The sequence below is a fragment of the Rousettus aegyptiacus genome, unplaced genomic scaffold (assembly GCF_014176215.1).
Source record: "Rousettus aegyptiacus isolate mRouAeg1 unplaced genomic scaffold, mRouAeg1.p scaffold_m13_p_7, whole genome shotgun sequence".
Classification (NCBI taxonomy): domain Eukaryota; kingdom Metazoa; phylum Chordata; class Mammalia; order Chiroptera; family Pteropodidae; genus Rousettus; species Rousettus aegyptiacus.
Genome location: NW_023416310.1, coordinates 9,227,249 through 9,240,328, shown reverse-complemented (window position 1 = coordinate 9,240,328; position 13,080 = coordinate 9,227,249). Strand labels below are relative to the sequence as shown.

The 13,080-nt window shown below is 46.9% G+C and overlaps 1 long non-coding RNA gene across 15 annotated transcripts in view; it reads left to right on the top strand.

The window, feature by feature from the left end:
• The window catches only part of LOC107515284, a 214,419-nt gene that overhangs the window by 39,139 nt on the left and 162,200 nt on the right, over positions 1 to 13,080 (top strand). For 13 of the 15 annotated variants that reach the window (XR_004951984.1, XR_004951983.1, XR_004951979.1 and 10 more), the window contains 3 exons: positions 3,330 to 3,507; positions 4,717 to 4,804; positions 6,799 to 6,995. This is a non-coding gene — a long non-coding RNA (uncharacterized LOC107515284). The remainder of the gene's footprint in view (positions 1 to 3,329; positions 3,508 to 4,716; positions 4,805 to 6,798; positions 6,996 to 13,080) is intronic. The other 2 variants (XR_004951988.1, XR_004951985.1) reach the window with 2 other exon arrangements.

Below are 13,080 nucleotides of genomic sequence, written 5' to 3'. Positions count from 1 at the left end.
GGGGTCTGTTCACAGCCCTTTGCTCTTTTTCATGACCCGGAGATTGCCTTGGGCTGGAGCCCAACCTCCAATCCCTCTTCTAAAGATGGGATATTCTCCCCAGACCCCGAAAGCCGCTCATCTACTCTCCGCTTCTCAGCGTCCGTGAGCTCACAGCTGCCCGCCTGCCCTCCCCTTTCATGAGTAAACTACTTTGCTTACCAGAAACTTCTAAAAACTTAAAAAACATTTTACTTCCCTCTCGTTTTTGCATCCACTGGCCTTCCTTTCACCATCTTGGGCAATAACTAAAACCATAAACATCTGCTCTGTTTTTCACATAGCAGTTTTTCGTATATTCGAATAGAGCAATGGGTCTTATTCATCAAACATTTACCAAGAGCATCTTTTCTGGGGTCAGTAGATGAGAAGATGAGCTCAGAGCTGCTGTGTGTGATGTTGCGGTGCCTAATGCCCAACCCCGGGGAGCTTTGTTCGCGTGGACCGTAACCCGTGCTGACATATGGGGCCGTCCTGCGTGAACACTGAGTTCTACTTGCCTGTGAGGCCTTCACAGGTTACTCGGGGATCTTCTGAGTGTTCTTTGCCCAGCTAAACCTTTTTGGCTCTCTGTCAGTGATTCCTCCTTAGTCATGGCTTTGTGTTTACTCACCAACTTGTTCTTCCTCCCCTGACTGTGCTCATCTGTCAGGGTGCTTCTGATGGGCCTCCAGGTACCATCTGACCACAACAGAGTGATTTAGGGATGTCATCTCCAATTTGGACTTTGAACTCCATTAATGGAGCCCCCAGGAAGAGCCATTGGCTAAGGTTTTACTTTAGTGAGTGATGGGTAGAAATCAGCAAGACTTGGAGGTCATTTGACGTGGATTAAGGGAAAGAGAGATCTACCCTTCGGCTACATCTGACATGGGTTAGGCTCCAGCTACATAACATGTGCCATTCAGGATTATAATTATCCAATTATGTATGTGTCTCCCTTATTAGCTCCTTTATAGGAGGGGCTGAATTTTATTTTTATGCATCTTCACAGACAGCATAGTTAGCTGCTCGGTAAATTTGAAACAAATGACAAATGACAACTACTATGTTTATGGCTCATTTCGGGTGCTCGAGGGGGAGGTGTTGTCATGCAGAAAACATGACACCTGCTCTCACAAAGCCTTGGACACATATTTCTTGTAACATGATCAGTGAATGACTACGTGGTGAATTTTGAGAAGCTGATTTCGAGGAGGCGGCGCTCCTTAGTGGCTCACCGTCTCGTGGGCTGGGTTGTGGCCCAGTGAAGGGCTGTGGTCATGCCGGCAAGCACGAGTGTCTCTTATGATCTCAACACGATCAGAAGGTGAACCTGTAGCTGTTTCTGGAAAGTCTAGGTTTTTAGTCATCATTCGAGGCACGAGGAGGAAAAGGTTTTGCAGGGCTCCACTTCTGATTGAGGGCCATCATTCTCGGGGACACGTTCGTCATTTTTTTTTTCTTTAGGTTGTAAATGTCTATGGGAGGCAAGATACAAGTGTAATTGGACTTTCTCGGAGGTCACAAAGCCTTCACCAAGTCACCCGGTCAAAGATATGTATGTAGGTGCCTACGTGAAACAATCGGACACTTCAGAAACAACAGAAAGAGTTAAATACTGAGGTAGAAACAAAGGAGGAGAGTGAGAGTTCCCGCGAAGGGAGGACGGAGGGAAGGGGAATGAGCTCTCCGGTGAAGGGGTGGCGGTCTGCCCGTACGTCGTCCTTGGGGAAGCCTGACCAGGTCACCGGCTCTGCCAGTGCTTTCGTGATTTCTCGGCGTAGCCACATGCTGTGATAACTCTCCGCCTTCATTCCAGCCGGTTCCTCCTTGGTGCCCCAGAGGTCAGCGGACCCGGGCCTCGACTTCAGTCCTCCTGACCCCGGTCCTGTAGTTTGCTACAGTGACATGTATGGCTACGTTTTTCACTCCTTCACTGATGTATATGTGGTGATTTTGTGCAGCTCTGGTCAGATATTTCTAATTATTGGGCCAAAGGAAAGTCACTAGACTCAACTTTAGTTTAAGACGAAAGAATAAAGCAACCTCAATTTCCGCTCTGCGGCCACACCTCTCTTCCCCCGCCTTTCTGTTTTGTCCCAGAATTCCTATAACTCATTTTTGTGGCATTTTGTAAATTTAGCTTGAGGTTAATTTCATAACGATATTTGGAAACTACCTTAATTTTATAATTAAAGTTTAAGTGACTCATCCAACCTTCTGTTTCTCTCCCCACAACTAATCTGGCTGTAAAACAAATCTCTGCTATTAAGTGGTATTTATTCAATCGCGATTTGCTGTAGAGCCGTTTAAGAGCGGGTCGTCAGGTCAAAATCATTGCGCTTGTCCTCCGAGCAGAGAATGCCTTGTGCTGACTTACGTTGGGGTGTGCGTCCCCCTGACGCTGAGCTAACACAGCCGTGTTTACATTACACACACTCTCTAGTCGCTGACATTTTTTTGCTCCAGAAGGAAAAAGACAACACAGACAAATGCCCCTATTTGATGTGACATGTCAGGTTAAGCTGGGCCAGTAGTTGATACTTTCCACTTGTATCGGCTACATTTTCTACCCGTCCTTCCCAACCTTTCCCAAGTTGATGTTGAAGAAGAGATCAGTAATTTCAGATGGTCTGAATCCTTCGTAGCTTGTACCAAGAGTCTCTCTCCGACGCTGGATAGTCTCAAAGGGCTGGCGAACCAATGAGCCCCTCGTACACAGACTTGAACTCACCACCTTGGGCTCAGGTTGTCTCCAAGTGGACGGGAAGGTTGGAGACTCACACAGAACCTTTTCGCAGTGTCAAAACGAGGCTGAGTTTACATACGGTGCAGACGTAGGTTCAGGGTAGAGCAAAGCTCTCCACAAACACCCCCTTGGGTCCTTAAATAGTTTTCCTAAGATCCCTCCTCTTCTTCACATTGAGAGCCCTCTTGGCTTTGCATTTTCTAGGCAGATGTGAGAAATGTTACCACATTTCTCAAGAGGAACTGAACAAGACAGATGGGCTCTACCCAGCAGGACACCTGGATGGCGGCCTTATCTAGTACCAGCATGCGAGTGCATGCGCCTGCTTGTTTATTTATTCTCCTCCTGTTTGGAGACTTTCCCTGATTAATTAGTTTCTAGTAATCGAGGCTGCGAACTAATGTCTCATCTGATTAACCTGTAGTTTGGCCCTCGGTCCCAGAGGGTGGGCTGGCCATCCCACCTGGGGAATGGAGGAGGTCATTGGCCAGGGGCCCCTGCATTGCCAGTTTGGGGCTCGTTTATTTGCTTTAAGTCTTGTTTGCTATTCCTGCTACAGTGACTGGCGACAGCTCCCCCCAAGTCCCATCCGATCTAATTGGCCTGCTGCAACAGCAATGAACACAAGATTTAAGAAATGTTTTCTTTGAAAACTTCTGGTCCGACAGACACTTTGAGATCGTATTTCACCCTGTTTCCATTGCACACCATTCCCTGGGACTCACAGGAGAAATAGCGTAAGTGAGTCTTACAGGAGAACTGCTGCTTTGTGGTTTGGGGGGGCTGATGAGCTGGGGGTTGGACGGGAGGCTGTGCTGAGGCAGCCCGGCATCTTCAGAATCCAGAGACCCTGCCAACGTTAACACATCCGAGGAGGTATTCAGTATCAAAGTCTCTCCTATTTGGCTCCATAAACACGATACCCATTGCAAAAACAAAGCTAAGGAGCTCATGCTGATTACTTCAATAAAAGCTGTTTAATTAAGAGCATTTGGGAAATGAAGTTACCAATAGGACTAGGAGAGCTTTGGCGTCCAGTGGCCCTGCTCCCAGCATGCCACTGTTACACTCGATTGTGCACTCAGCTGAAAAGCCTGACCCCGAGCAGGGCACACCCTCCGCCCTGTGGGGTGCCGCTTACTTGCCAGTGACACTCCCTCTTACTACAGTGGCAGAGTTTGGGAACTGAATAGTGATAGAATTATCAAGTATCATCAGTACCATTCACAGGCCATCCAAGGGTTACTTGGGGTGGTAGTTAAAGTTTCCAGAAGACCCATATTTGTTTCTAGGTAGCTTTCTGACTCCCCCGGCCCCTCTGCCCCCCAAATTCAGGGTTATAGGACTAGGTAACAGGCCAGTGGATTCTGAGCAGAGAGCCAGCCAATAGAGCTGATTGTAACAACACATTTTGGGGTCCTCAAAAGAGTTTTTCTTAATAACAGTTTAGGAAACATGATCTTTTTAATGCTTCTGTATAATTCTCTACTCTCTGTTATTACCAGTTACTTTATGTCTAATGGAAGAGGTAGGAGTCTCCATGTAAAAGCTGAATGAACAAAAATCAGAATTTAATCTGTATATGTGAGAAAAGAAATATAAGGACATACGCATGGCCAAAGAGAGAACTCTTCTCTATAAGTGATTTTATCCCCTATATATTGATTATCTCTTAATGAACCAAAACTTTTTTATATTTAATCATTTTTAGTAGAAATCTTTAAAACTTGCTCTAATTTTATCAGTAGATATTGAACGCAAATTAACATTTTGACATCTTGAATAACTATAGAATAATTTATGTTTATGGCCATTCGTGTGTGTGTGTGTGTGTGTGTGTGTGTTTGGACTTTGTGTCATGAGAATATTCTATGCTCTTGTAATGACAATATGATCTTAATTTTTATCTCCCTTTAAACAATGCAGTAATAATTCTCTTCTTTCAGTGAACAGGATGAAGAGAACAAGTCAGGAGGAAATTCTTGCTTTAAGTTTCTACTGCCTGAAGGAGATCGGGAGCCTCACGGGTACCGGGTGAGACATAGTGGTGAGAGGGAGGGGACCTGGAGTTTATGGGAGAGGGGAGGGGACAGAGAAAGGGGTTACTCTGAAGATTTTTTGGGGTCCTGAAGTTAAACTTCGGGAGCGTTCACCTGGAGAACATGTGCCAAAACCTTTTCTTTTTCCCAACTTGGATTAAAAATTCAAGTTAAAGGGCAACTTTTTATGCATGGTACACAAAGTTAAAATAACACCTTAAATTCCTCTGTGTATGGATTTGTTTTCTCTCCAAATGGTCAGAGTTACTGAGAGAAACTTGGAAAGAAGGTTATTGGAGGTTCACAAGACCCTCTGGGAAGAGCCCACTTAGCAGAGCAGCGCTGGGACTTTGAGAAAAACCAGTGTAATGCTATTACTTGACATTAGTGACTGGTTCCCAGGAGCTGCCTGTGTCACTATTAAGGACGAGCACCAGCATTTGTGGGGCAAGGAAAGGGGGTCAAGCTTGGAATTAAGAAGCCCAGCTTCTGGTCCAAGCGCTCCTGCTGTTCACGTGGCCTGGAATAATTTGTTTAACTTCTCCGAGTCTGGTTTCTCATTGGTTTCGTGAGGCCAGTAATACTGATGCCTTAGAATCATTGGTGGAGATACAAACCAGTGAGGTAATGGATGTGACTGAATTTTGCCAAGGTTATAAAATGCTATGCAAATCCAAGGGCTAATAAATTCTACATAATTTAGTCACATTTGAATTCTTCCAGACTCCATACACAGTATAATGTGTTAGAGCAACGGTTGTCTTAGAGGTCACCTCATTCAGTGCTCTGATTTTGTGTATAGGACACTGATGGACAGAGGTGGAGCAAAAGGGACCTGCCCACAAAGTAACACGCGTGTTACTGCTAGGACCGAAGTTTGAACTAGGGGAGCTGACTCGCGTGGGTGATTTTTTTCAATCCCTCATGTAAAGAAGGTGCCTAATCTATAGTGGATGAGTTCAAGAAACCAATGTCAGGTGCTGTGAAATAATAAAATTCAGGGACAGTCGGGTGAGAGTATCAAAAGAAGGCGATGGTGAGGCCATCTCGACTTTCTTGGCTTGGTCTGAAATGTGCTGACTTTCCAGATCATTCTAAGCTGCATCCCTTGGGGAAGCAAGCACACCGTCCAAGCTTCCCGTCTCCATCTTCTGAACTCACACATGACTGTGAGGTCAAGGGGCTTTCATCACGCTGAGCTTTGAGTCGCTGGTCACCGGTCACTTACAGACGGATCCAGACCTGACCTCCTCATCTGAGAGGAGGGAGTGTGACTGAGGTCTAGCTCGCCTCTGAGGAAGGACTGGCCTTTGGGGGAGGGTCCTGGCCCGAGAGGGTTCCATGACACCATGTACCCCGTGTGTCTTTTTCCAGAATAGGAAGGGCTTGGAGGAGCAAAGCCGGGGCGATTATCTGTTCACCTCAGGTCGGTTCTCCATAATGGAGTTGTGTGGCAGCCTGGCCCCGGCCTAAGACTCCCAGATTCAGCATCCCAGAGGCTGTGCCGCGATGTGCAATCAGTGAATTTGTGATGCTTTGAATTCCGTCTTCTATTGAAGCTTCTCCCTTCTCCCAACTCAGTAATGCCTCGGGCAGGGGAGCCAGCAACTGGCGACGTGGGGCCCTGGTGGTCTTCTCCTTTCCCCAATTTGTGCTAATCTTCCTCCCCAACACCAGCCCTTAGTCTGTTCCGGATCCTCCATGAGTGAAAGGGGCTTTTGGGGAGAGTTAGGGAGTGAAAAAGCTGCTGCTCGATGGGGCTACCATGATCTCGTATTGTCTCCCTCAGGCTTTGATGGGAGTTTGATGCTCTCATACCAGTGACAAACCGCTGTTCCCTTAACGCAGTCGATGCCCGTTCCAATTGGCTACTTACTGTTCCAGATGTCAGTGCCCAGCCTTTCTGGGGTTATCCTGCTGCCCAGCTCCCACGAGGATCCCTTGGGTGGAATTTTTCATAACACGACCTATTCTAATATCCTTCTACAGGGTCCGCATGGAACCTAAGGGAAACTCCAGACCGAAGCCTTGTCCAGGGCAGCCGCCCCTCAGCCCCCTCCCCTGGAGTGCCAGCTCATCACTGCCTCTCCCTTCTGGGTTTCTCCAGGTTTGGAACCAGCACCAGTCTCTGTGCCTTTAGACCTCAGATCAAGCTCCCCAACCTATGATCCCGAAGCCTCCCACAGGTAAGAGAGATGCACCTGCTTTCCTCTTCTCACGAGCATGGGTACAGGTGTTGCTAATGCTTAGTTCTAGCCAGAGAAACCCTTTCTTCCAAATCTCTTCAACCTCAGGGTTTTTCAGAGTGGATGTTGGACTAAGGATTACAAATACGGTTTCTGAAACCTTTCCTTTGCAAGTCCTGCATTGGTGGACTAGCAGCTCATTTTATAATGTGTCATTAGGGAGAGGCCCATTTTAGTTCCTGTTACCCTTCCATCTGAGGTGGAGACAAATCACATCAGAGCCCGCCTTGTCTGCCTTGCAGGATGGATATAGTGGGTTTTAAAAGGAGTTGGGGAAGGAATAAAGCTTTGCAAGCTCTAACATCCTTTAGAAATGCTGGGCATTATTCTTAATGTTGGATAAATCAGAAAATCCGAATGTATGTATAAATCACATTTCTAGCCTTTAAAATAGATTTTCTGAATCTTTAGTGGATATCGATTGGCAGTTTTGGTCATTGAGGCGATCCATTAGCAGTGATTTCCAAGATCGGCCGCATTCAAACCACATGTGTCTTTATCTTTAAAAGAGAAACTGTACTTTTACTAATGCCTGACTTTCTTTATGTCAGTGGGGGAGGAGGCATTCGTTGTTCATAGGCACAGACCAAGAATCTCTCTCTGTAGCCTTTGGTATAAACTGTTGGTACCCCACAAAGAAGAAAAAAGTTTTTTTCTGTTTGCAAAGGAATTCAAGGTCTTTATTGTCGCCAAGAGCTCATAAAAGCGACGAGCCATGTATGCAAAGGATCCCAGGTCTTGTCTTCGACAAACCAGTGTCCACCAGTCAGTTTGAGAAACCTGTATCAAGAGCTAGGGCTTCGAGTTGGAGCGTGTGGTGTCTGTGGGTAAGTGGGATTTCTCCTGGAGTTGTCTTGTCTTTGGTGATGCTTTCTCAATGGAAAGATGTGAGATTTAAACAGGTTTATTTTACGTTTTGATATGGTAAATAACAACAATAACAACAGCAACAAACAAAAAAACAGGTAGAGCAAACGCAGAGAATCGAACGTGTGTTTCCAGTTCCCAATTTTAAAGTTTATTTGTAGTTCCGAGCTGTGTGTGAAGGATGCTAGAGAGCACTGTGTACTCTCCCATGCGTGTACCCTCTCAGGACTAATGAACGCCAGAGGGAGAACCTTGAGTCTTTCCTGACCTTTCTCAATTGTAATTTCCAGATACAGTAGATATAATGCTATATTTTTATTTCCTTCCTTTGCATGTAATAGCCTAGAAAAGCTGATTGTGTGTTTGAATGCATGTGTGTGTGTGTGTGTGTTTGAGTATTGAGACAGGGAGGCAGAGAATGGGGTGTGGGGATTAATTATATTCCAAAATCAGTACACACAGGATTTATTATATGGCCCCTGATGTGGTTAAGTCTGACATTTAGTGTTTCAACATTTATTGTCTCCCATGTTCCAGGAACTCTGATGATAGTTTCTGGGGCTACACAGTTCATTAAACCCTGGTCCCTCAAGGTGCTTACATTGGAGTTGGATCTCTTTCACTGTTATATAAGGAACACAGAGCTTAAAAATTATTCGGTATGATACGCATTTATTCTGTATTTGATACTCGAACAATGAGACAATCCTTGTTTAAATATTTTTTAAAACTTTCATTTGAAAGTGCCTTTTTTTTTTCATAAAACATTTTTGTGTATAGAGATCTTGGTTTTATGAGGAGCGGGGATTTTTCTTATGCAGATTTTCTTTGTATGTTTGGAGTCGCTGATGAAGTGGCGAGGGTGGGAGATTTAGTGGGTGGCAGGAAGATACGCTCAGCATCTTTGGAAGTTGCCAAAATCAACATGAACAAGATGTTCACTCTCGTAGCTTTCATAATTTGGATCTATAAAAGTATTGTGGTTATGTCTAGGACCTAGAGGCACCGATTTTTATTTTACTATAATTCTGCAGATTGTGCCATTGGCAACAGAACTTATCATACCGTTGTTTTGGCAGGATCGAACCAACCGGGTCTGGTTCCACTTCATTCTGCAGTACAGTCTTCCATGGCTCTGGGGGAGATTAACTCAGCTGGTGGGAGCCTAGGGCCAGTGCACTTAGTTGCATTTCTGATTTCCAGTTAGACATCATCCACCTTCATGGGAAAGAAAGGGTGCTTCTTCTTTGTCTGTGATGCTATATAACGTCAGCTACCATAGGTACATTGTATTGTCATCAGAAGACATGGAATGGGTGTGAGGACTTGGTTTCTCCAATCGCCTGTCCCATAGGAGTAGTTCAACATACTTTATACAAGGACTTTCTCAGTTTCGTTGCCAGAGTTTTCTGTGGCATGAACCTTGGAAGCATTGCCAAGTAATACCTACCAAAATGGCGCCTAGGCCCCAGGGCCTAACTCTGCCCTGATTTATTTTTGCTGGGATAAGGAGCTCTAGTGTCCTTACTGCCATCTGGTTCACTCCTCTGCAGGATGTGGTGCTGGCCAATGTTTAGTTCTCTTGCCCTCGGTGTTCGGTGTGAGTTACGCCCCTTTATATGCAGAGGAGAAAGGAAGCAAGCCTCTGCTGTCTGCTTTTCTTAATGCCACCCATGGTCGTGGACAAGTCCTCAGGCATCATTTTTCTTAAGATCTCACAGGTTTTACAGTGGCCTTGCATTGAGAAAATGCCGTTACTCAGCCAAACCAGCTTCTTGCCAAGGTCTTCCGTAAAATGCATAAAAAAGCAGTATTTTAAAGATGAAACATGTTTATTTGGTCTTTCTTCTTGACAGAGTAGTCACTGAAGGTTCAGTTTTTCCAGGATGATAGGAGACAAGAGGGGTGTGGTCTAATGGCTCACTGAATTGAGGTAGGTAGAAAGAATGAATAGATCTCCACATATTAGAGATTTGCAAAATCATGCAGGCGGGTTGGCACTGGGGAGGAGGATGGGAGACAGACGAGAGGTGTGGCGTGGGTCCCTCATCAGTACAGTTCTACAGTCCACGGCTGGGCGCCCTGGAGAAGGAGGCCGGAGGGTGGTTAACGGCGATGGACTAGGCCTCAACTTAGCGTGGGCCGGGCTCTGCACACGCTGCAGTGGATGAAGGACACTTTCCAGCCCTCGCGACAGTGGCTCGATGTCCATACAGAGCAGTAAGTGAAATGCCGTGTGCCCAAGTGCGTGGGCGTGGAGGCTCGGGCTCGCTCTCCCATGGAACAGTCTGGGAAAGAGAACAGTTGTTCGGGCGGCAAGAGATGGGATGGCTCGGTGGGAACGGCGCTTGTTGGGGTAGGTTTCGGGGGGCGACTGGGTCTAGGGGCTGTAAAGATATGAAATGAGATGGGTGGGTTCTGCCTTCTTGTGTGGACAGGTGAGGATGGGACATCGAGGGGCCTGGTGTTCTCACCTGAAATCCCCAGAGGCACCTGGATTTCCTAGGGAGAGCATTCGCCTGAAGGCTAACTTCCCTGCCATGGCAGAAGAATGGCTTTCAAAATAAACGCCAGCTGCTTCCGGGGCTGCTGCCTCTGTGGCTCAGAGGATCCCAGGGATCCAGGCCAGGGCCACTCTGCTCTGCTCACCCTGAATTGACACTTTTTGATGCCTTCAGGGTTTTCTTCAACCATGCGTATGACAAAACGGAATTTCTTGGAGGGGGAGTGGGGAGAATATTTTTAGAATGAGGGACATTTTTTAAAAAAATCAGACAACTACTGCAAGGTCTTGAAATTTGACAGAAGCAGACATTTTCCATCCCCATCATGAAACTTTGCCCAATTCCTTAGACCTCTAAATACCACAGATAAGCTTCGGTTTCTGGCCAGCGGGGAAGGGCTCACACCGAGATCTGCGGATGCTCAAAATGACACCTGTGCAGGGGCTGCCAGTGATTCTGGACCTTCAGGCCCCGATTTCCTTCTCCTGCCCTAATGAGCCGGATGCTAACCCTCTACTGGTAGGATGTGGCTTTGGAAAACCTAGTTTTAAACCCCCGCTTCAGCCATTTACTAGCTGTGGGACCTTCTATACGCGAGTTCACCTCTCTGAGCCTCTGTTTCCTATTTCATAAAGTCTAGGATAAATACTGTCTAAACTTTTGGGAGGCTCACGGTTTGTCGTGGAGCATTGCATTGCGGGCCACGTGCAGTGAGCGATGCCAGACATGCAAAGTGGGATTCGTGGCCTGATAAGATAGCTGATGGAAGCAATAATGGTAATACAATGCGAGAGATGTGACTGCCTGTTAAAAGTGGTTTAGTAAGTGTCCGCATGTGTAGGGTTCCGTCGAAGCTGAGAGGAGTGTACAGTGGAGGCAGAGGTGGCAATCAGGACAAACCTATGCGAGAGAGATTTGGCCTGAGAGTGGAAGCCGAGGGGCCACTGGTCAGGGAAACGTGGGTGGGCAATCCGAAGAGACGATGCCTCCGGACACAGGGGTGGGGCTTTGGAGACCACCCACGGGCGCGCGAAGCTGTGTGACTAGGTGTGACTGTAGCGTGTGGTGTGTGTGGGCGGCCCCAGGCTGGGTGAGAAGCGGGGGTGTGCCGACCAGATTCGCATCCCGCCTCTCGCTCTCCCGGCTCTTTGCTTTCCTGCTTGTGCCTCCCATTGACCAGAACGCAACGGCAACTCCAGGGCATGGAGCAGAGAAGGGGGCGAAAGACTATGAGGGGAGGCGGCGACCAGAAGAACCCGCACAGAACACACACGCGAATGTACCCGGACGGCCCTTCGACAGCACGTGGCAGCAAGTTCCTTTGGGAAGCGAAGAGCCTAAATATCCAAACACATAAATGTCTTCGTCCCACAGACATGCACCAAACGTCTTGTATTGTTAAGATCTGTATTTGGTGCTGGTGGATTTTCCTTTGGGTTTTCTTTAAATGAGGTGCTTCCCTCCAGAGCCACTCTGAATTATTTACAAAAATAATGTTGAGTCTTCTGGGCTACTTAAAAAGGACCGGCCCCAGCTTCGAGGAGCTTTTTAACTTCCCTGTGTACACCCGCTCTGGCCAGGTCTGTGACATTCTGGTGAGTAACCGCCCGCCCGCCTGGGTCTTGAGTCCCGCTGTGTTTGTGCTTGGTTGGGCCAGTCTTTGGTAATCTGTAGAGACCTGCAGAGACAGAACCTCGATCTTCTGACTGAGGAACTGTGAGCAATTTTTGTGACAGGCAGTTAGGAGAGTGGAGAGCTGGGGAGGAAGTCTGGCTGGAATGTTTCTAAACCCACCCAAGGCCTGGCCGGACCAGCCTGACCAGCTCCAAGGGACCAACTGTGAATTTTAAAGATTCCATTTCCCACATGTTGTGAAAGGTGCTTTGGGCGTCTGTCACCTTGTTAGGTAAATTTTGCCGTAATTACCAGGTGTTTTGCAGAAACTGCTCGATATCTCTCGGCTGCTACACGGAAGTTTCTCTAGCGATTGGTCAGGAATTCTTCACACTGGGGAAAGAGTAGCAAGTAGAATAACTGAGAGAAAAGTTAAGCTGGAAGAAATACAGAGATAATTTAGAGCACTTTCTTCACCTTCTCTTTTCACAGGTGGAGAAACTGAGGCCCTCAGAGGGCTGGGCCTACCATGAGGTTGTGGGCAGAGCCAGGGATACAATGGTGTGGGGGTGGAGGGTCCATGTGGCCGAGAAGCAGACTGGCTGTGGCCAGAAGGCTCTGTCATAATGTCTGTGCTTATGTTCTTCCTTGTGAGATGTTTGCACAGGCAGGTGAGGCTTCCTCGAAGACAAACAGCTAAACTGGTAACCCTTACTGTCCCCACCGGTTCTTGATGCTCTTCTTTGCCTGTACCCTTCTCTGAACATTCAAAAGAGAAGAACAGAAGTTTCTGACATATAGTTTAGAAATGGTGTTGAAAAGTGGAATTTTTTTCAACCCTTAAACCGTCAACTGCGTGAAGAACCCAGAACACGAGGGCTTGAGATTCACGTCTAGTGACTCAGGCTACTACCGTGAGATTTGCAGACTCTGCCACCAAACTTGCATTCTTTACCTGCAATAATGGAGTGAGAGCTGACATTAGTGGTTACTTACCACCCACTAGTCATTGTCGTAAGCAATTTACGTTATTAACGAAT